This window comes from Platalea leucorodia (genome assembly GCF_965183815.1).
Source record: "Platalea leucorodia genome assembly, chromosome: 11".
Lineage (NCBI taxonomy): Eukaryota > Metazoa > Chordata > Aves > Pelecaniformes > Threskiornithidae > Platalea > Platalea leucorodia.
This window is the reverse complement of record NC_138833.1, coordinates 7,325,104-7,348,826: the sequence shown is the minus strand read 5'-3', so window position 1 is coordinate 7,348,826 and position 23,723 is coordinate 7,325,104. Positions and strand designations below refer to the sequence as shown.

Sequence of the window (23,723 nt, the reverse complement as noted above, 5' to 3'; positions counted from 1 at the left end):
GGCAGGATGCGGCGCACGCCTGGGCAGGATGCTCTGCCCAGGGAGATCAGCCCCGAATCCCACCCTGCGCTCAGAGCTGAGCCGCTCTGAGCAAAGCTTGCCCTTAAAAGACGGTATTAAAACACAAGGAATCAATTACATTAAATGCAAATTCATCTGCTGATGCTGCTGTCCAGGGGCAGAGCGGCCGTTTACTGTGGCGCGCGATGCTGCGGGGATCAGCGGCTCTGCGCTCATTAACGCTCTGGGCCACGAACAATGCCCAGAAGTGGCTGGAAACAAAGGCAACCGAAGTCTGATGGATTAATGCTGCCTCCCACCAATGCAGCCCGTGATCCATCAATTACCTATCTGCTTAGTCCTTTTCTCCATCCTTTTACAATCTAAATAGCACATTTTACAGTCGCTGCTAAGTGATGTGATCAACATCAATTACCTACTAAAAGAGAATCAAGTCTTGATTTAAAATTAAGTGCTGCATTTTGCCATGTTCTTTATATGTAGCCAACAGAATAATTGCAGTGACATAAAAACTAATTACACAACTCCACAATTAGGCCTCCCTCCTAGTGCTGTGATTGTCTTTTAAGTATATTGATGAAAAATTACTCCCAGCCCTAAATTACTCTCTCACACCCATCTTCTCCAATACCTTTGGAAAAAAAACTCCACCCCATCAGATCAAACAGAAGAACTCGAAATGCTAAAGATAATACATGCAGAGCGTGTTTTCTAATCTCTTTGATGTGCGAGTGGTTTCAGACAGTGGGATTAGGCTGGTATCGCCGGAGGATGCAGCAGTGCTCCTCTCTGCGACGAGACAAAGCATCTCAGCGAGACTTCCCAAACCGCCCAGGGCCGTCGAGGGCCGTGAGGCCGGCGTGCTGGCACCCTGCCGCATCGCCTTTAGGCTGCGGCTGCGGAGAAGCTCCTCTTCTCTGTGCCCCAGCCAACGTTTGGCTCTTGGGCTGCAAGCAGAGGAGAGGCCAGTCCTGCCCGGCTGCCGGCCTTGGGTTTGGTGCATGGAGGGGTTTTATTGCTGCTCCTGCTGTGCCTGAAAGAGAGGGCTCACTGCGGCTTCGGAGAGATGGCTGATCATCCCGGTAGTGCTGTTCCACCTGGCAGGAACCACGGTGGGCTTTGGGCAGAGGTGGATGGATGAGCTCTGCCCTGAGCTGGTGGCAACGCTGCTCCGGGAGCCGAGAGGGCCCAGAGCCCCAAAGGGAGGAGAAGGAAGGGGCTGGAGTACAGCACTGCTTTCACACATCCAAAGGCCAGGAGTCACATCTTGCCAGAAATCACGTAGCTGCCTGAAAAATCATGCCATTAAACCATCCATTAAATCTGCGGAGCACTCCTGACGGGCTTTGTGGGTTTTGCTTCTGGATTCTGATTTTGAGGTGCTTAGATCCAACCTGGAAAGACTGAAAACATTTTATTTCCTGGAAATGAAAGCTAGGATTTGCCCACAATCAATCTCTTCCCACCGGGGTCTTGGACGGTGGCAGCAAAGCTTGGTGCATGGGTGAGCAGAGCTGTGGGGTCACTGGCCCAGGGGACAGGGTGGACACACAGCTTCCCGCTGGTCCCCTTACACCATGCTGTCCTCTCAGTTGTTGCTTGCTGTCACTGAGCATCCTTTGCTGGATAATTAAGCATTGTGGGTTTAATTTTGGGGCTGGCAGGGTGTTTTTGGCCACTGCCTGGTGCGTGGTGGAGCCCATGGGCATCCTTGTGCGCCAGCTGCTCCTCAGCCACAGCCCAGCCCTTGCCGGGGAGGAGGGTCACACAGCTTGTGGCTGTGGCTTTTCCATCATTTCTGCAATGCCATTGCTCAGTCACCTGCTGGGAGAGGGGTGGGAAATGCTTTGGCACCCGATTTTAATCAGCACCATGCTGCAACCTAACGAGGCAGAAGGGACCCGCGGGCTTACGCCTGTGGCAGCCCGGCAGTCTCCGTGCCTTCCAGTCTGACTTTCTCACCTCTTCTTCAGCGCGGTCCAGGGGACATTAGGTGCCGAGGCTGTGAATTAACACCCTTGTATTTACCTGAAACTTCACTACCTCTCTCAAGAGGTGTGAAAAATGAAGGGGGTGCTGAAGCAGCCGGCGGCAGGGAAGAGAAGGTGGCCCAGGCCAACCTCATCTCGTGCACCTTGCAAACATCACCTCCTCTTTCCTCGCCACCCACCTGGTGCGGGGGACGGGGGTCTCAGGACGCCCCGGCGCAGGCGGGTGGAGGCTGGAGCGGGGAAGGCCCACGGTGCCAGGCACCCTGCCCCGGCTGCGCCGCTGATGTCCGGGGACTCGGGGCTGCCCCCGTGCCCCTCCGGCTGCTGCCCCAGCTCCCCGGCCTGTCCGGAGGCGGCCGAGGGGAGCGCGAGCCCCAGGGGCGACCCAGGACGAGCGAAGGGCCCGGTGCTTGCAGCCCGCGCGCAGACAGCTGCGGGGTACGGCCACCCTGAAAGCAGGCAGATGTCCTTTAGAAAAGCCATTTGTTTCGCCCTTTCTCCCTAAAACCGACACGGAAAGGTGACAGCCAGCCAGTCAGTCAGTCAGTCAGTCAGGCTGTCAGTCCCTCCCTCAGGGTGACCGAGTTTCTCCAGGGCCTGGCACTGCCTCGGCCGGGCTGCTGTCCGCCGTCCGGGACAGGCTGTTTGCCCGCAGCTAGGGCGTCCCTTGAAGGCCCGGTGAGGCCCGCTGCCGCCGCTGGGGCCGCTCCCGGAGCCCCGGCCCGGGACCCGCCGCGATGCCGCCCGCTGCCAGGGCGCCGGCGCCTGGCGGGGAGCGCGGGCGGGACCCGGGGGGCGGGGCGGGGCCAAGGGCGGGGCGGGGCCGCGGCATCGGCCGGCGCGGATTGGGCGGGGCGGGGCGAGCGGAGCGTGCGCAGTGCGGAGCGGTGAGTGGGGGGGCGGCCGGGGCCGGGGCCCCGCCGCCCCGGGCCGCCGCCGGGGGCCGGGCCGCCGCCTCCCGCGCCGGAGCGTGTGCTGCCGGCGCCCTCGCTCGAGGGGAAGCCGGCGGTGAGGCCTTGGCGGGGCGGGGGGTGCCCGCCGCACTGCCTTCCCGCAGAGCGGGCGCAGGGCCCGGGGAGCTGCGGCCGGGCCGGAGTGCGGCGTTTGCCCGGGCCCGGGGGTGGCGGCCTGCCGCCGGCGGGGCCCGGAGGCCGGGGCAGGCGCCTGGGCTGGCGCGTTCTGGGAGCGGCGGACAACGCGGGCGGTGCGGGGCAGGGGCCCGGGCGGGGGCGGGCCCCTTCGGCTGAGGGGTTCTCAATACAAATTCAACGAAGCAGGAGCGGTGTGGATGCAGCCTTGAGCAGGAGGAGGGGCTGGGTCGCCTCGGGCCCCCTTCGCACCTGGGCGCTTGGGGAATGAGAGTGTCCTTTGGGCCATTGAAATGGATTTTCCTTCAGGGTGCGCACTCAGTAACACGAGGCCTGGATTTCAAAACTGTTTAATTATTTTGGTACGAGCTTGCATATGGCTCTCCTGCCAGAGAACTAGTGAAATTACATGTTGCACAAAGCCAGGGAGTGAAAACTGAGCAAATGGGATTTTGTGTATAAACACTATTTGGAATATTGCCTTAAAATGTTTAACTTCAGTGGTTGACTAACACTCGCATTAGAAGTAATCTTTGACAAATAGTCAACACTACCCGCCTCTCAAGATGGCCTAGGTTTACACTAACAAGTTCTGCAGACACAATTTCTTAGGGGCAAGTTATTTATTTTACAGTGTTTTGCTGATAGAACTAACCTAGTACAAATATGGCTTAGAGGCAGAAAGTACAACTTCACTGATACTGTTTAATTTGCTTGCCAAAGCAGCATAATCTGCAGAGTCATTTCTGTTGGTAGAGCTGTCTGCGCGAGGAGGCTGCTCCGGCGTACAGTCCTGGTAGGAAACCTTTTAAGTGCAGATAAGTCTCCACGGCTGTAGAGGCTGATGACACACCCTGTCGTTTACCCAACAGTGCTACCACAGTGTTTCTGCTCCCTATGATCCTTGTGAATTAATTTGTGCTCTAGGAGTAGTAGTATTAAGGGATGGACTTCTTTTTTTTCTCTCTTTTCTTTCCTCCAACCCTGCCTTAAAATGACCGGCCTGGACCATGTTAGTGTTTTTCAGCAGCCTCCAAGGCGTTTCTGTAGTGGGAGTATCCAAAATACTGTCCCAAAAACCTTAATGTAGAAGTGCAGCTAACGGAGGTGAGAGCAATGTCTGCAAGTTCCTGGGGTCTGCCATCTGCACGACCACATATTTACTAGATTTGAAGGGGTACAAATATGATCCTTTTAAAGAAGTAAGCTGGAAACTGGCAATTCCTAATGAGTTATCTGAACAGCCCTTGCACCCTCAACCCTGTCTGTGTGCCCTAAAGCAGCACAAGACCAGTGCTGGTGCTACTGCTGCCACCTTCTCCTTTTTTACAGTTGAGAAGTCTTTTAGCCTGAGCAATAAAACACCTGAAAAAACTCTCCAGCACCCCCAAACCCTCTCTCTGTCTGCTCTTCCCTGGCAAGGAAATGGAAGACTAAATACAGATGTGGTCAAGCTGGGCAGGTGTGTTTGGAAGCATGTCAACTATACCCTGAGAATTTGCAAGGCAGTGGATTATCGGGATAAATTTAGGGATATTAGTCAGCCTTTCTGTGTGCTAATCCTCTCTGCTGCTGACTCCCTCGGTGGCTTTTGTAACCCACCTCAGCTCTCTTACTGCTCAGCTTTCCCCTCTGAGAAATAACGTTTACCTTGCACTCGTGAAGTAGGTGAATCAGCTTTAATTAAGATTTGTCGAGTGCTTTGTTGATAAGTTCCCTGTAAAGCTAGTTATTATTTTTTATTAACACACAGATATTCTTAGCACCTGAAGTGAAAAATGACACAACACTGGGGATCTTCTGGGAAACAGCCCTGTGAAAGGAGACGGTGCGTGCTAACGAAGGCTTTGTCAGATCTCTTCTGGCTGCGGTTCACGAGGCAGTTTGCTCCTAAAGCTCTGACTCAGAAAAAACCAAAAACCAAATCCTCTCGAGTCACTGGGAAATCTTAAATGTTCCTGGAAGTTAAGCCCCACTTTCACATAAGATTTGTAGATCTTGCCCCCTTGCTGGATGTCTCGCAGAGCCTTCTGTCGGGGTTTGGCACAGCTGTGTGCGTGCGGCATCAGCTGCGCAGGCACAGCTGCTCTCGCCCACTTTGAAACACCTTGTTTCAATTATTTCAATTGCTTTCAGCAATCATTGCCTCAAATTATTCTGTTTGGGGTAGTGAGGGCTTCCCCGCTCGGCTGGGTGGTAACCCTCGCAGGCTACAGCCGGTTGCAGAGGTCGGTGGGGCTGTCTGGGGGTGAGAGGGGAGGAGGGAAGCCTTGCCCTTCCCTACGGGCAGCCCAGGTCAGCGTCCCTCGCCCTGCGGTGCGCGGGAAGGCCATCTTCACCGCCAAAGTGGCTTGGTAGCAAATTGAGCTGAAGAGCTTCATTTATGAAAGGTAATGAAGATGTGGACTGAAGCGGTTACGGCTGTGCTCGTTCTGCGTTGCTGTGTGGGTGCCCTTTTGGCAGGATGAGGAGCTCTATTGTATTTTGGGGAAGAGAAGGCTGTTAGTTTAGCTCTTAAGATGTCACTGCTGTAGTGGTGTAGGAGTGGCCAGATGGAGGATGCTAAAATGAAGTTCAGGGCTGGAAAAGCCACCTTGTCCATGCCTCTGCCCTGAGACCAGGTGAGAGATACTGAGCTCCAGACTAGAGAGCGGCAGATGTTAGTGCAGATCTGGACTGGGGGGCAAGTTCCCTCTGGGGCTTGATGAAATCCTGGTCTCAGGGAGCCTGATACCTCGTCCAACTTGCCCGTGCAGCAAATTAAGCAGGCCGCTGTATCTCTTGCCTTCAGAGAACGGGGAGCCCAGCGGATGGTTGTCCTTCTTGTAAACCGCTGTTAAATGCCGAGAGCTGATAATGACCCTGGAGGGGAGCAGGGATGGAGAAAGCCTTCAACAGCTGCTGCGGGGCTGTGTGTTTTACACCGCCGACTTCTCCAGTGGTTGCCCGGACCCTCCGGTTTGTCTGCGACTTTCTGAGGGGTGGTGCCAGCACTGAGCATGGCCTTCCAGACCAGAATTAGGAATTTTATGTTCTTAAATCACAGAATGATGTTTAGCTCTTTGCAGCTGGAGCTGTGGTGTCACAATGCTGACGCACGTCACGTTTTTAGTCCAGTCCCTGATTTTCCTCAGCGTTACCTCAGTCCAGAGAGCTTTCCCGTGCTGTATTTGTGTGCTTGATCTTTCTTTTTGCTGTTTCCAAGTGTGGTTCTTTGCATTGTTTTCCTTGCTTCTTATTGATTCGTGGGTGTTTTTGGAACTTTTCTTCAGTTTGTCAATTCTGATCATGACCTCCAGAGTGCTTCCAGCTCTTAACTGCTGAGCATCCTTTCAGGTTTTATAAAAGTACTTTCTCTTTCATTGTTCAGACCATTAATGAAAAGGATGACTAGAAGCAGACCTGGACTGCGCTCCAAGGGCCCATACGTGATGTTTTCTCCCATTGTAACAGGGAATCGTTGATAGCTGCCCCTAAAGCGTGTATGTGTGTGAGTTACTTTGTGTTTTTTTTTTGTTTTTTAGTTAGTAATGAGCACTGTGCCTTGTTAAGGTGAGCTCGCGTAGTCCAAGTTCCTCTGTTTTGCCTGAGAGTGTTGGATGGATAAAGTGAAAAGCCTGCTTTGACGCTGCTGTGCTGGTTGGAGGTGTGATGGGCAGGTCTCTGTAGAGGGGGAGTTGTACCCCATTTCTGAAGACTCGGGTGATTTTCAAGAGCGTTCGTGAACTGCATTTACCTGGGGCTTCTCGCTGGTGCTCGCGAGGACTAGCATCGTTCAGAGGCAATCCTCCGGTCGCTCAGCCTTGCTGTCCACCGAGAGCTCCCTGGGTGTTTCTGCTTTGGTAGCAGAGGGTTATGCGTGGGGGGAATTTGTGTCCGTAGTGTCCTGCTCCCCTTTCTGTCTCTGTAGGTCTGTCCTCAGTGAGAGTTAGGCTTGTCTGTATGTGACTAAAGTAGTAAAAATACATTTTTCTCCTCAAGCAATTCAGAGTTCCTTGTGTGGTTGCTCTGCTCTGGAAAAAAAGAAATGACTTGCTCTGGAAAAATTAATTAAGCTCATTTTTATCCCTGAATAGTGTGTTGCTGTGGGAGCAGTTGCAGGATACCTCGTTCCACCAGGGCTCTGCTGGTCACCTAAGCTTAAAGAAGAGGAGTTACTTTAACTGAAATACATTTAACTGGAGAAAACGTCACTGTCTGAACAGGACCAGCTCTGACTGCCCCTGAGTTCTGTAAGTACTGAGCTGCTGTGCTCAGCTTTTTGAATGTTAAGAAGTTGGTCCTTTTCTGAAGTGCGCTTCCACCCACTATACCATCTTTCTTCGCACATCGGTGTAACTGGGGGGTGAAATTTGGGCCTCATTGAATTCTAGGACAACGCAGGGTTCCTCTGTGGTTTTCAATTCTTCCACCTCTCAAGGCTGGTAACTGGAGGTACCTGGCCACAGCTGTTTGCTCAGGGCTGTGCTTCAAGGACATCATCAACGGGATGGAGAAGCTGTGCCCTGTTTGTTCTCCTTTATTGGTTCATGGTTGATGGTGGGTGCCCTGACCAAAATTCAGTTCCAGGGGAGAAAATTCAGCCTCCCTAAAGCATTCCTGTGCTTTCTCTTGGATTCTTCCTTCTCTCCCAGGGGCTGCGTGCTGTAGTTAAATACTGGTAGAAAGGTTGTGTTCTACTCTGGATTACGGCAGAATCTCGGTGGTGGATAAATTGCATCCCGAGTCCAGTTTGCAAAGCCCTTTGAGCTTCATGGGATGCAAGAAGCTGTATTTTATTCTAGATGTGTGTTTGCTGATAATTCTGTAGGATTTTCAGTGAGCAGGTTGTAAGAGTCCTGATTATACTGGTTCTCTGCGCAGTCGACTCTTCGGCCAAATAATTCAAAAGCCTGCTGCAGAGAGAGGAAAGGGAAGATGGAAGGATGATTTAGAAACCTCTGGGTCACTGGAATAGGTGGGAAGAAGATGCATGTCTTGATCTGAAGGAGATACCGAGCCAGGTGTATGCCTTTAAGCATCTGAAGAAAAGTCAGGCTTTTTTTAACAGCTGCCTACTTTAAACCCAACTAGTTTCTTTAATGAGAGTTTTTAAAGGTTTAACTGTTAATTTTAGAATTTTTATTTCAAGCATGCTTCCATAAAATTAACTTTTTCAACGCAGAACGCTTTAATGTCTTCCGTGTTGGTGCTCATTTGCAAGAAATCTATGCACAATTATTTCTTATGTACCAGTTAAATCTATCAGCCAACAGATGTCAAGTGTAGCAAAAATGCTATAATAATATTATGGTCTAATAATAGTTATAATGATTCTAATTACCTGGCACGGCTTTTGAGAGAGGCAGACTCAGAAATTAGTGCAAATGGGATGTTTAACCTTGAACTGCAGAAGTAGGGCACTTTCAGAGGTATTTGGGCTGTACCCCTTCTTCCCTATCGGACATCCCATTCCCTTTATTTCCTCCAGCAAACCAGGATGAACAGTCCGGTCTGTTAAAAATGTTGAGACCTCATTCTCAGTATGTTCAGAGGTGGAGAAAAGTGCTGGCGAGCTGTAGATGAGCACGTTTTTTAAAATACCCATAAACGTGAGGCCCGGTCATTTTTAACCCCGCGCTGCAGTCTAGCCACCCCAGTGTTGGCGTGCTCCTGCTGCCTGATGATTACAGCGTGCACAGATTGCTCTCACCTCAGGAAGGCTGCAGGAGGCTCAGCAATCTTCATCTTTTATGCAAGTCGGTTGTGCTGCTTTTAAGTGTCAAGGAGGCTTTGCCACAGCCTGGAAAGCACAAAGCCATCCTGAATCTGCCTGAGTGCTGCCGGGCAGCTTTCACGCTGTCCACTGATGGGAGAGCGGGCGTGGGGGTGTGCAGGCGAGCGGACGTGGGTTGTTGATCCTGATGGAGGCTTTGGTGTGAGAGGTGAGGAGCGCATGTCAGCAGGCAGGAGCCAGCTGCCTTGCTGGTGGACGACTGCTTTGCCCTCCGCAGTTTGGACCCGTGCAGCCTTGTCGGAGTCTCTATCCCCAGTACAGGAACGACGCTCTGTACGCCAGCTCTTTTACGTCACTCCCAGTGCCTCTCTACCACCATATTTTTCCTTTAGGAAGGATCCTGGGCCGCATTTTCTATATTCCGGTGGGTTTTGCCCAGCCTTGCTATGTGCTGTGTAGTGTCTTGGGGTCCCAGTGCTCATTATTCTTGTAGGACCAATAAGGCGATACATAATGGATCGCCCCTTGCTGCAGCTGTTCGTTTTGATTTTGCAATGTAAAGTTGGTGAGGAGTCCCCGATCCACAGGGAAGGATCCTTTCTGCAGAGGAAGCCCCCCACAGTCTGGGAGTTGACAGCTTTCAATGGTTATATGCCAGGCTGAACGTTTTTTTCTTCTAAATAATAGATTCACATGCTGATGAGAACCCAGCAGGACCTATGGGAATTTGGCTGTCAGTTGCTGATCCCTGGCATGGGCAGCAGCTGTGAATCTTTTACCGTCTTCCTGTAAAATGCATCCAGAGGTGCCCTTGCAAGGTTTTCTTCTTCATTTCCATCCTGCTCGTAGGCCGGCGTGCTTCACTTGTCGCGAAAGCCCTGCCTGCCAGCGCCACTCATGCTTGGTGCACGCAGCCCACCTTTCGCCAGGGCTCACGCCGGTGAGAGCTCTGCCGTCTTTGGCCTTTTCTTTGGGGAGGTTTGCCTTCTTGCTGGAGTCGGTACCTCCATTGGTGCATCACCATGGAGATGGGGCTGTCAGAGCTGCAGGGCACAGCCTTTGCCATGCTCATGTGAAGAAGGATGCGGTAACGGGCTACCCTTGTTTAAGGAAAATGATTTCTCAGAGTAAATAATTTGTCAAAGAACACTTGGCATCGCCCCAGATGCTATTAAGGAAAAGATAAATCTTGGATCTCTTCAAGCGCGAGCTGTAAGGCTCATGTAATATTCACTTGCTTTTTAACATGCTGCTTTGCTTTGCTCAGCATCGGGCATTGCTGCTATGACAAGCGCTGACTCACTAACCTGCTTGTGCTTTTACTTACCCTGAGAAACCAAAGCTCCCTTTGTTTTCTGCTCCTGGTAAATATTAGCAGTGTATTTCTCATCCTGCCACAAGAGCACCTTTCTGCATCCCTTTTCTCAGCCCGTTGAGAGTCTGGATTTTCACTGCTCTGTGTCGGTTGCAAGGGGTCCCTTCCCTGTGACCGGTACGGCTCTGGCCGGGTTTCCGAAGGATGCAAAGGGCGTGTAGGCGCACGGAGCTCTCCTGCATGCAGAGGAGCACAGGCACCTCCCCAGCTTGGCAGGCTGTGCCAACGCACCCCAGACCCTGAATGAGCTCGTGCTGAAACCTCCTTGGGGATTCGGGGGCTCTGCCCTTTCTGCTCGCCTGCCACTGGTGCACTCTTTCTTCGTCTGGTTTCTGGTACACGGAGAACCGTCTCAACAAGATCTAGAAGAGCCCTCCGGCACCTCTCTGCCTCATTGCCTCCACCTCTCCTTTCAGACTTCATCTGTAAACATCTTTTTGCCCTTGCTGAACACTGTGTCTCTTAATTTCTCTCTGCAAGGGTATTATTTAATTTGTAAATGTTTTAGGACGTTATTTGAAAAATACGATATGAAGCTGTATTTCATTTACTGTAATGATCCACTAATGCGGGCATATTTCAAAGGCAGGCTATGCAGTACTGTGGAGTTTAATTAAATTTTGTTTTTCAAGTAAGCATCAATAGACAGACAATAACAAATGGTGGACAATATGCATGCAGAACAAAGTCACTCCATTTTCTTTTCCAAGACTCTGGAAGTGAAAATGTATAGCCCTTAAAATGTACTTGGCCTGCTCACGACTGCTGCTTTAGTGCAGTTACTCACTTTAGGGGGAGTTTTTTATTCTTACTCTGACTTAATTGATTTTCTTGATCTCTTCCTGCTCACAAAATAAACTGTTACACTATGGAAAATTTCCGGCAGGAGCCTTGGGTGAGCTAGGTTCTGCTGCAAGCTCTGGACTTAGTTTCGAATATTGTGTTGCTTAATGCATTATGGCTTCTAGAGATGGGTCCTTCTGAGGGTTACAAAAGTGAAGGGCTGGGTGTGAGGTTCTCGTTCCTTCGGTGGGAAACGCCTGTCTCCGGTGGCTGGATGTGCTGTGTGGCACAGGGAGGTTGCTGGGAGGTAAAAATGGTGGTGTTGCATTTGACGTTGTTGTACCCAAATCGGGAATAAGCAAGTGGCTCTTGAGTGCATTTCATTCCTTTTCTTCCAGCAAGCATGGGGTAATCAAGTACAAAATGTATGCAGAGAAGCTTGGAAAGTCTGTTCAACGTCAGCGGGAGGCTGTTGGAAATCATAACGGCACTCACAAGCATGGCACTTGTACAAGTTTTCTGGGGTAAAGAAATGCATCGGTGATGATGTAAATGGGCTCCTTTGTTTGGGTTTGTGCGGAGCATCGCTTGAGGAGCAGAGTGAGATTGCTGGCTGGGGTGTTGTTGAGTTCTGGCTGGTTTCTGGTGGCTAGCGTGCGCTTTGTCCTCTCTTAGCATTTGGGAAATTTTCCATTGTTTAGAAACATAACCAGAATTTGCTGAGGAAATCTGTGCGGGTGCCCTGGACTCCCACAGCACTACTTTGATTTCTCTCTGAAATCTCTACAAGTCAGAGAGCTGAAAAAAGGTAAATTTTGCAGAGGAGGACCCCCCCATCCTCTGTTCAGAGACGTGACTTCAAGCCGTGTCCTGGATTGATGCCTAAAGCTTTGCCTGCTTACCTTGCTTGCAAACGGGTCCCAGGCTGGGGCAGCGGGGTGGCTGGGGGCGAGGGCTGGCTGCGCCCGGTGCTGGCTCTGCTCGCTCCCGGCTGACCTGGGGTGGGTCACTGTCCAAAGAGCTGTTGGGTGGAAACTGGAGCGTGTAAAGCGTGGGAGAGGCTGTGGGAACCTGGCTCTCGACTGGCGTCTCTGCAGCTGTGAGCGCCTGAACAGCATCGCTGTAAATGACAGACTTGTGTCTGCTAACCTCCTCCTCCACGAGATCTCGGTTTAACACTTCCTGCATTACGGTAACAGCCTGTGTTTTGCTCCTTGCTGGAAAGCAGAGCCACGAGTACTTTACAGCTCTCCTGGTGCACGTACCGGCTGATGGTGTTTTCTGCGCTGGATGAGATGCTCGTAGGAAGCAACAATCCTGTCCAAGTAAGGCTGGCAAGATGGTGTCCTGTGCTTGATGCCAGTCCCTGTGGCTGGAGAGGAGTCCTGGTACAGATAAAATGGTGTCTAAATATAACTTGTCATGAGGCGTCAGATGCTCTTTAAATAAATTCTGGAAAAAAAACCCATGCAGCTGAGGTTTGTGCGGGTACTACCAATACCAAGGGGAATGCCCTGTGCCTGCCACCTTGTTCTTCCCTTGTTCCTTGCTTTAGGCTGCCAGGTTTTCCCTTTTCTCACTTCTTTTTGTCGATATGTAGTGTCACTCGAGGCTCTGTTGCTGAGTTTTGGGGCAGGCAATTGCTTTTTGGTGACTTGAGGCAGTGTCTCCTACTTCTCTCATCCTCTCTTTGGATCTCCTGCCCTTCTGTTCACTCTCACTTTGCGATAAGCTAACCTTCTTTGTGGGCTGGTCAAGGTTTCTATCCAGGAACCTTGGGCAGACAAACTTTCCTGGGGCCGTTATTCATATTCTAGGGAAGAAGAGGTTTTCCTGGCCGTGGTGGGCTCAGGTGGCTGACCCCAGATGAAGCGCGCTGGCACCTGGAACATCTGGAGCCGGCGGCTGCGCCCTGGGCTGAGGGATTTGCCCTCTGTGCAGACCAGTAAGTGCTTGAGCCTGGTCTTTGCAGGACCAGATGAGAGATTTGGATTCCTCGCGGTACTGGCTGGCATGATGAAATCTTGCAGAAGTGCCCAGAGCAGGTTTAGGGGCTTGTTGTCCTGCCTAGCAGGAGAACAGAGAGAGAATGATGTGCCCCGCAGCAGGGCACGTTAACGCCTCCCTAGGACGAGTGAGATGCTGTGCCGCCGGATGAAGAACGTGAAGTTTCTGGGCTATGAGGAGCTTCAGCCCAGAGTGATAATTTAAACACCAAATTCTTTTTAATAATGGATATTGTTGATGGCTGCCTCGCATGGGAGTGCTGCACAGGAACAGATTGCGTTGTACTGATGTGATTTAAAAATGAAAAGTGTGCTGGTCTTCGTAAACACTTGGGTCTGACACCGGCCAGCTAGGTTTCTTGGATTTCTCCTTTGGAGTTTGGCAGCCGTCTGCTTCGGGGAGTAGAGTGGTCTCGTAAGAGCTTATTTGATCTGACACATGACAAATTGTTTCTGCTGGCGGGTACTGCAGGCGCAGTCTGTTGCAGCCGCGGCTTCGTGGGCACCGAGGAAGTTGGGGAAGGCAAGTCTGCCCTCCTCCTCCTCTTAGAAAGTGTCAGCAGAGGGAGTGTTGTTTTAGCCCACCTCCCATTCCAGCCTCCTTTTTGCTGGTTGTTAAATTGTGCTATTTGCATAGATTATTAATGTTGCTTATGTGCTAGGTGTTCCTGCAGACGCTCGTTGTGTTTCTCGTTGAGGAGAGCCTGCCTTTCTGGAACCGGCCCTGGTTGCCATTAAAGATGCCTTGTTAAGCTGCTTTTTTTAGGACACCCTTTTAAGTCTGTAATGAAGAGTGGAATATTGCATTCCTCAGCAGAATAAAAAGTACATGTCCCCTGTGAGATACTGTAAATACATTTTATTTGTTCTATTACCTGCAGTTTCGAGAATATGTCCCCTAAGCGTTTTAATCTCGTTTTCCAGAGTTGTCTCAGGGTGAGGAATCACTCCTATTTGCAACTTTGGGAATAATTACTATGTTCATTAATTTCTTCTCTTTCCTGCTGTCCATCTATTATTGCTTCTGAGAGAAAAAACCTCTCTGTAAATCTCCACCAAAACAGGACTGACTGCTTCATTAGAAGGAGAGGTATGTGCGCAAGAAATGTGTTTGTGAGAGAGCATCTCGCAGCCGCGCACGTGGATGGACCCACTGGCGTGGGCTGGCTCCTCCAGCGCCGCTCGAAAGCACTTAGCCTCGTAGAGCCCGCCAGGTGCTTGGGCTGGCTCAGCACTCCTTACCCCACGATTAAAGAAGAAAGCACTGCAGGCAGCACGTTTCTGGGCAGTCGTGGCACACCTGGAGCACTGTGATGAGGCAGGAGGCTGAAGGTCAGGTCTGCTCAACCACCCGAGCGGTGCTTTGCCTCCTGAAGTGCTTTGCCTGCAGTGCCTGGCTGCTGTTACGAAATAGAAATTAGACAGGACAATAAGGGAAGCGGTTCATCAGCTGGCCCTCTTTTGTCCAGCAGCTAAAAGCCAGTTCAGAGATTTTTGTGGAAGCGCTGTTTGCTTTGGTCCTTTTTTGCTCTTTCTTTAAGTACAGACTGAAAGAGTTGGAGACTGGAGGCCACTGTAATTATTATTTCTTTCTGAATGGCAGAATAAATGTGCCATTTAATGCATAAATGACAGGGTCCTTGCCTCGGAAAAAATATGCGGTCTGACCCTGATGCTGCAGACCGTTCTACATGTGAGTAACCGTCCCTGCCTGGTTCTGGGCGCACTGAGATTTCTCACTCCCTGGATCGGGGTCGGTGCCAAAACTTGTCTCGACGTGTGACGTCTGCGGTCACTGTAAGTCACTGAGGAGGCTGTCATTGAAACAGCCTTGATTCGCGTGGCAGCTGTATTTAGATGGCAGCTGATGGAGAAGCTCTGCAGAATAGTTTGTCCATCGTGTGATAAATCTGCTTGCAGGAGGCGATGGCTGAAGTCTGTCGTCTTCATGGGAGAAGCCCGCTCCGTACAAATGTGGCCTGGCAGTCCTGGGGTGGACTTGCCATCTCCCCACCCGACGTGGCAAGATGAGGCCGTGGCACCACCGGGATGTAGAGGAAGCTGCTCAGGATGTTCTGCTCTCTGAGCAGAGAGAAGGGTCCTGCAGATGCATCTTTCATCAGAGCTTAAAGAGTATGGCTGGCTAACAGCCTGCTGTTAGCTCTCACAGCAGGCAGGGAGATTTTGAGAGTCCTTGGCTTTGCAAGTAGCCATGCAGCAAGGGCCAAGAAAAAAGGAGAGCAAAAATCACTGTATCCTTTGGCTGCTGCTTCCCGCTGCCTGGGCGTGTTGTGCGGTGTTTGCAGAGGCAGCGGGTGCAGTGACAGCCAGGACTGCCAAAGAAAGGACCCGTCATGGACTGGTGCTGCTCAGCTGCTGAGATATGCCAGCCCACGAAATGGCTCTTTATAGGGTATTCTCTAACAAAAGGATGTTCCTTTTGAGTGGCTGGGTCTCCTGCAGTTGGTCCAAGCTCCAGATGAGAAACAGTAGGTCTTTTTTTTTTGGACTGAAGGGTGCTGAGGTTATGAACACAATTGTAGTCCCTTGGAAGAGAAAATCACAGAGGAAAACCACTCACTTCTCGTTGCACCTCTGTTTTCCTCCTTCCCCAGTCCAGGCTTTGGGCTGCTGGAGCCTGCCTGTGCTCCGGCTGAGGGGCGGTGGGAAGGAGCTACGGTACTGCTGCTGATTGAACCCCATGGCTCCGAAGAGCAGTGAGCACAGTCATGGAGCTCAGGAGGGACCTGTGGACTGGGAGCAGTCCTACTGCTTGGAGGGTTTACTACTTTGAGTCTCTGTCCATGACCCTTCATTGTGCACGCCTGTAAGGCCCAGACTCGCAGTTCGAACGTCTGTAGCGAAGGGGTTGCTCGAGCCTGCAGAGAGGAGCCACTTGGACCTTGCAGCCCTCGAGTGTGGCGACCGGTGCGGCTGACAGCACGCACAGGCTCCCGTGGTGGCTAAGGAGTTCGCAGAAATGCTGTTTCGTAACCTCTGCTGGGATTCGTGAGACATACAGAGGAAAGTTCCCTGATTTGTCACCATGTCATAAGGATTTAAGGTTGAGGAGCTCTTTGAAGCACCAGTACAGCCTGTTGTGCCATGACAAGGTGGAGATGAGCGCCAGCATGACTTTTTTTCCCTAAGGAAAACGCAGTTTTGCACAGATCACAAGCTGTGGCTCTGCTGCTGTTTGAAGAGACCAGATGAATTGCAGAGATGGGCGCTCTGTGCAAGATGAAAGTCTGCCCATCAGAAGCCAAGGTGCTTCATGTCTAGGCCGCAAAAGGGAAGAGAAGGTCTCTGAACCAGGAGTCACTTGGGGGATCAAAGCTCTGCTTAGTGGAGGCCGATGAGGCAAAAGGCAGGACGACAGCAGGAAGGTCACAGCCCATGCGGGTGATTGGGGCCATCTAATAACAGCAGTCGGGCCTCCAGAGGGGTCCGTGAAACCTTCTCTGCTGGAGGACTCGGGTCTGCGTCTGCTCCCGAGGAAGCAGACATGCAACATCCAGCACCTGCCCTCGTCGGGAGCGATTCTGCAGTGCCTGAGTTTAATTAAAATGATGCTGCACTGTCACATTTTCAACTATTTTTTTCCATATGTTGCTACAAGTAACATCTAAAATAGCTCTCCCTATCTGACAAGAGATGAGAGAAGAAATGTATTTTTCAGCTGTGGACTCCTTGCATTTGATGGTGCTTTGTGTGCAGGCAGTTTCCTTGCTTCTTCCCTGGTTTTTATTAATCTTAAAACAGTGCCCAAGGACCAACGAAGACTGGAGCATCTTGATCGTAGGTGCAGTGTGAGCACATGTCAGTCTGTAACCATCTCACAAGCAGAAAGGCAAAAAAAGTTCCCCAAAGTAGAGGTGGCAGATGATGAAGAACACGAGAGCGAAGGAATTATGTTCTCTTTCAGCTTCCTGTGTCTGTGCATTTACTTCTGCATTTGCAGCCCTTGGAGCATTTTGCTATTTTAAATTTCCTTGGGAAAAAAGCTGCTGAACGAATGCTGCCTGCTGCAGGCTGGCTGTTCTGCTTCAGTTTCAGACTGGGAAGGCTCTTGCGCTTGGAGAGCAAGATTCAAATTTTAATCTTGGTGGGAAGTGCCTGGGTAGAAGAATGGAAATCATGGTGAGAGTCGCTTCTAGATGATTGTACTGGTAGTCTCTCCGTTCTCTCTTCATGCTCGTTACTGTCCCAGGGCTTTTTTCATTGCTTATGAAAGGCATCCTCTGAGGCCACTTTAAAAGTACTGATGCAGTGAAAAAATAAGCAAACTTGAATAATGCCTTTCATCCACATGAAGATATTGCTGGAGACCTTAGTGGAAGGAGCCCCGTGATTCCCTTGGTTGTAACGGTGGCTTCTGTGTTAGGAATGGAGCAACTGAGCTCCGGCGCGGGGAATGACTTGCCTGGGTTCCCGCAGAGAGTTGGGGCAAAGCCAGGAGCAGTCCCGAGGGAGCCTGCTTGGCAGTAGGTTACGTTCATCCCTGGAGAGCTCCTTATTCCCCTTTCCAGGAGGGTTTGAGATTGTCTCGTTAGAGCTTTATTCTGGGTTTTGCTGCCGGTGGCCGGTCTGGCAGCTCCTGGGTGGTTTTGGCCCACGAGGCGGATCCCAGTGGCTTTTCAACTGGGAACTTGCCCCAGAACTGGAAGTGTGGGGGAGCCCAGCTCTCTTGCAAGGGAGGTCCTGAGCTGGGCATCCCACCAGGCATCCCGTGCAGTTAATCCCATGGGTTGCGATGCCATGTTAATCCTGGCCGCGTAGCCAGAGCACGCGGCGGGCGAGCCACACGTTTGCTGCCCACATGCTGTGCTGCTCCCCGCCGTGACCTGTGCCCATGGGTCGTCACGCCGAGTACGAGCTGTCACCGCCGGCCGGTGTGCTGTGGAGAGGTGAGGAAGTGCATTTTTCATAAACTTCACAGCTCACCGTTTCTGGCGGATCGATAGAGCTGCTGGTGAGGCCCTTTGCTTGCCTGCTGTCGGGGCACCTCTGCGCCGGGTGCTCTGCAGGGCTGCGGCAGCGGGTGCCCTCGGCTCGGGAGTGCTGGCAATCCCGATGGGAAACCTCCAGGCTGAGCCGGAGCCGGCAGCGAGGGTCTTGGTGGGGACAGGCTGAGATACAGCCATGAGGGATAGGTGCTTGTTCTGGGGCAGGTGGCGTGGTGCAGGTGCTGCTGTGGGAGTTGTGTGCCTGATAAATCAGTGTCGGATCTCTATAATACTGAGCCTGAATTTCGCATGGTTTTTTAACCTCTTAATTGAGCCTCTTTATAGGGAAGCCGGCACCTGACAGGGGAAGGAGGTTGTTATTTGATGTGGGACCAACGAGTAAACGGTAGGAACTTGGAAAATATAAAAAGCTGTTTCCAGACAGGCTGGGAGTAGTACGCCAGTTAAATCTGTGGCCCTTTGTGGGCCCAGCTGCAGCGGGACGTCGGGGTGCCCCGTGCCCTGGCTAGTGCGGTGTGCGCTTTCTTTCCTGTTACATTCTCCGAGCTTGGGAAAGCAGAGGGGGTAAAAAAAATACGCTGAATGCTGGCAGACTCCCAGGTTAGTCCGAGCCAAGGTGTCACCTTGCAAATAGGGGCTGATGGAAATGATAGATACATGTGGGGGGAAAAATATCACTCAATTTTACATGCTGTGCATGGGAAATTGCAGCAAGGAGCAGGAGAAGGGGGCAGGCACGGGCAGAAGGAGAGGCATTTTCAGCTGGGTTTGGGGTGATGAGGAGGCGATGAGGAAGGGGAAAGCTGTTTCGCATGGTTGAGGTCAGGCAGTGTGGCAGCTTTCAGAAAAATGTTTGTCCTGAAGGTCCCTGCACACCTTTTTATCGCCAGGCAAGTCCTGAATTGGTGCAAATCAGCCCCCGTGCTCTGGTACGGACTCGAACGTGCTTGCTAGCCCCGAAGCTCTGCAGAGCGAGGGTGTCATGTGCGTGTGCGGGTGGTCACAGAGCCCTGCGAGAGCAGCTGCCAGAAATTCAGGTAGATGCATTTTTTTATAAATAATAAACAATAAATTCAGTCCTCTGATCTCTGAGGCATGCTCTGCTTTTGTACACTCCACCCTGAGCAGAGCAGAATAGCCCCCCCATCCCGGACCCAGGGCTCTGGCGTGGAGGGTCTGAGGACGGCCAGAGGCGTGCAGGCCGCAGCCCCTGCTGTCGGGGATCTTGCTGAGCCATGGCGGAGTGTGGCCCCTTCTGCCGTCGCCGGTAAGGAGTGGATGGAGAGGATGACGGCAGCCTTGCTCAGACTTCAGACCACTAAAGTATAAAGCTGTGCTGTTGCCCTCTGGAGAGCAGCGTTTTCTGTGAATGCTGGTTTCTGAAGGGATTCATTAAGTAAATTTAATTGATAGACTAAGGGATGTTTAATGTTAAACTGTGCGAGGTTGGTTGTATAAACAACAGGGTCAGACTTGCTGTGGTTGGGTAGAAGGGGCAATGCCAGCTTTAACCGTAAATGACCCACAAGAACCCACTCCTCTGCCCCTGTGCGGCGCCGTGGCCAGTGCCAGTGAAGCTGCTGGGTGCCGAGAGCCGCCCTTGCCGTGCCGGGTGCTGCTCTGCCGTCTCCTGTCGCTGGATACAGGCGTACTCTGCTCTCGCGTGCGTCGGCACCCGGCAGCGCTTGTAGGAAAGACCAGCGTTGGGTGGTATCATAGCTGAGCTGCTGTTAGAGGTGCTGATGTTAGCTGATGGCTAAGCAGGTAGCCTGTAGGGGTTATTAATATTTATTGTTATTATTTGTTAGTGGCAGTTATAAAACTTGCATGATTGCACGCTAGATGCCAGGCTCTGTAAGCACGTGTTTCTGCCATGGTTATCCTTCTCCTCCCTCCCCATCCCCACCGCCCCATGTCAAAATTTCTCCCCTTGCACTGGTCCTGGTTCAGAGCAGTGCTTCTGCTGCAGATCAGAGCAGGACCTGCTGCCTGGGGGCAGGCTGTGCCTAACCACCAGAGCTCGAGCTGCGAAACCTAAAAGCACGGCCTCCTTGCTGCATGGGTTCTCTGTAGGCAGCCAAATACAGGAAGGTGTTCCCACAGCTTTTCCCTTGTGTAGGAGTGTTTTTAGCACTCCAGAGCAGAGTCCTGGTAGGAGTAAATGATGAGGAGCAAGCAAGAAGAATAAATGTTTTTTTTAAGCAATTTCATAAGTGGTGTCAATGGGACGGTCTGTCTTGCAGCTGTGGCCTCTCCGCTGAAATCTTGGTAGTGTGAGGGTGTTTGCAAACAAGTGGTGCTCGCTGTTGGGTCTTTCACCTGTGTGTGCGGGGCTTCGTGCCCAGGTGGGACCCTCCGGCAGGGACTGGGGGCTCTCAGAGCAGCGGGCTCCTGTGTGGAGCTGGCGATAGTCGCGGGGGGCAGGAGCGTGCTTTCCCAACAGCAGGATGCCAGGAGGAGCAGAGCTGCTGAGAGCATCCCGAGCGCAGCAGATGCAGATACAACATCAGACCTCGAACGACGCTGCACGGAGCCTGCGCCAGCCCAGTGCCATGGGTCCGCACCCAGAGCAGTCTGTTCCTGCCCGGTTTGTTCTGGGAGAATCGAGGACAAACAAATTGAGTCTCCACTGGGAGCATCGCACGGGTCCCTGAAGGAAGCTCCCCGTTATGTTTGGTTTTGCCGTTCAGGGCTCTTCTCCTGCTTTGCATAAGGTGTTACGTTCATTATTATTATTATTTTATTCTGTTTTTATTATTAATTGTTATTCAGATCCAGTTCTTTGATCAGTCAAATGTATTCAGGTCTCTTCCAGGATCTTTGTAGCTTTAATATTGGCTTTAATGAAGAGGAAATTTCACTCCTGCCTGCGTTTGGAAATGTTGCTGATCGGGACCTGTCTGTGGGAGGCGGGGGCTCGCACGGAGCAGGAGGTCCCTGGAGCTTCCTGGGTGCCTGTCGGTCGCTCGTGCAGAGCCACAGCAGCTTCACCTGGGCACTGCACCTAGGGCAAGTGCAGTTAATTTCTAGACCTCGTCTCAGGGAAGAAAAAGCATGAAAAGAAGATGATGATGTCTTTTAAGGGGGGAAAAGAGGTATCAGAGACTCACAAGTCCTGTTCTTAGTGAAGGCAGTGGGGAACGCTCACATTGTACAAGGTTTGGTAGCTCGTTGTGGTTCTTGCAGCATTTTGCCTGTCGGCTCACATCTTCCTGCTGGATCCTCCACGTTAAAATGTGCTGCAGGTAACCATCTCCAGGTAGGCATGTTTGGAAGGACAGGACCTGTGCTCTGTCTTATGAGAGCCATTGGGGTTTTAATATGGGCAAGTTGTCTTCTCATGGCTCCCGTTTCCAGAGGAAATCCAAGAAATCCTGTGCTTCATGCCAGAAGCCATGGTGCAATGTCCAAGTACTGTCAGGGCAGGGAGAGCTGAGGCAGGCCTTCAGGATTGAGACTTGCTAAGCAGACACATGGTCATCTGGGCCTGTGTCCACCAAAACGTGTATTTCCAGGATGGCTTTTCTTAGCTTGGCTTATACTTAACAGGAGCCTTTGTGTCTCTGTCCTCTGGGAAGAAGAGAGGATGATCATATTTGCAGGTTGGTCCTGCTCGTCTGTTTGAAAGCAGAGGGTTGTGTGCAGACCTGACTGTGATGAACAGGGAGTGTCCTGTGGCCTCCTAGTAATCCTGTTTGTCCACCAGCTGTTTCCTCTCTTATGCATAGGCTGAATTTCAGATTAAAACCTCTTCTTCCTCCTGTCGATGTAGCTGCACAGTCATCGGAGGAGGAGGGACTGCTGGCCATGGGACGTCCCCAAGATGCCTGACTGACACTGCTCTGCTCTTCAGTAGCAAGTCAGCAAAAACAGGTGCTCATTACAGACCTGGGGATCCTATTGCTGAGAGGAAGAAAATTCCAGGTCAGGTCAGCTAAATTTCCTTCTCTTTCTCCGTTGCGTTGCACATCACTCAGCACGTCATGCTAGTCTCAGCCATAGATGCCAGTGTCATTAAAATGACATTGTGGTTGAACGGGGATCTTCACACTGATTGCAGTATGTGTCCTGAGTGCACCTTTTCCATCAGACATCCCAATTTACACATCTATCTTTAAAACAGTTTCCTTAACTGTTATTGCCCATCAAACTTTGGCTTCAGCCTAAGAGGCTGTGCGTGCTTGGAGGTCTTCGTGTCCCCGGTTCAGCTGAAGGCTGCTTGGGATGAGTTCCTTGATGCTTTTCATTGTCTGATTATTCTCCGGTGCTGCCCTGTGCTCAGCGAGGGGAGCTGTGTGAATTGTTTGTGCTCGTAGACACGCAAAGTACTGCTGGTGCTGTCATTACCACCAGCCATCTCAACGAAGGGTGGCTGGACAGATACCCTACCTGAACTAGTAAATTTGCAGACAGTTTTGCAAGACTTATAATTCCCATGCTGCTCCCTCAATCCCGAGATGAGAACAAGGATTAGCTTATTGTTATTACGTCCAGTTGGCCATAAAACCAGAGCCTGGTGAGGGGGCTGGGGAGCTCTCCGGGATGTCCGTGTGCTCTCCCGGAGCAGCGGATCAGAATTCAGATGAGGCTTCAGCTGGATTTATTGGAGTGGCACAGTACACGCAGCATAGGCTTTGAGTTAGGACATGAAAGAGCGGTGCATTCCCAGCAGCAGAAGGCATTAATGAAATATGTTCCTCCTACTGACTTGCTTTGAACTGTCACCTATGACTATAGCAACCACATTCACGGGGCTGTGCAGCACTTACTGATGCGCAGTACTTACTGATGCGCAGCTAGTAAAATCAGTAAAAATGTCCCTGCTAATAGAGAACATAATGGCAATGCTATTGTTTTTGCGGCCGCTGGTGCAGATGGGGTTTTCTGGAGCCGTGGAGCAGAACCTCCCTGTGCTGCAAAGCCGAGAACATCGCCTGCTGTGACGGGAGGACTGCTGCCGGGAACGGAGGCTTCTTTGAGTGTGACCCTTTGCTCTTTCCCTAGCACCTGATTTTCTTTGACAAAAGAGGATTATTGGGGAAAAAAACCCACAACCCACCCCACTCTGCACAAGGGGAATTTGTTGCCCTCCGGTAGTGGTTCTGGTGCTGATCGGCTGCAGCTGAATGTGGGTGCTGCTGGATCCCAAAATGATGTCCGTAAATCAGAGCAAATGCTCCCCATGCAGGTGGGGTCCACGGTTACCACCCTTTCTGCTTTGCAAGCTGCAAGGGTCGTTTCTAAAAATGCGTTGTATCCACATAACATTTGGTTTGGAAATCCTCTCACGCCCTCTGCGTACGTCTGTCTTGTAACGAGATGTCAGCCTGCGCAGGCTTCTCTCCAGGAGCTTCAAACCCCCGTGTTTCACATGTTAGCTCCTCCTGCCTACCTGGGACCTAAGCAAACTGCTAATTGTTGTGCAGATGTCATCTTCCAGGCAGGCATGAGGTTGTAGGCTTTAAAGAGGCTGTGCTGTCATTTGCTACCAGCCTTCTCGGTACACGTGAGCTCTATTTTTATGGGAGTGCGCGCTTTCTTTCAGCCACTGCTTTGTTGAATTTCTTTTTCTTCCTTTCTCTTTTTATTTCTAGGTTTGCAGGTAAAGTTTTAGGAATACATCTATTTTTCATTATCCCAGTTTTACCACTTGTTTTATAACTAAAAAAAAAACCCCAAACCCGAAAAACTGTTTCCTGTGTAAAAAGCAGCAGTTTGTTCCGAGGTGGGTTGAGGAGAGGACTGCATGTCTTGGTCAGTCTGAGACTGAGGTCCT

The 23,723-nt window shown here is 51.4% G+C and overlaps 1 protein-coding gene across 17 annotated transcripts in view; it reads left to right on the top strand.

Moving 5' to 3' along the window:
* Positions 1-2,848: 2,848 nt before the first annotated feature.
* Positions 2,849-23,723, top strand: part of SIL1 (SIL1 nucleotide exchange factor) — a 100,234-nt gene continuing 79,359 nt past the window's right edge. The window contains exons 1-5 of one of the 17 annotated variants that reach the window (XM_082324110.1): positions 3,277-3,462; positions 4,854-4,928; positions 5,892-6,582; positions 7,177-7,332; positions 21,720-21,876. The gene's annotated coding sequence lies outside the window, so the exon portion shown is untranslated. The other 16 variants (XM_082324092.1, XM_082324112.1, XM_082324116.1 and 13 more) reach the window with 16 other exon arrangements.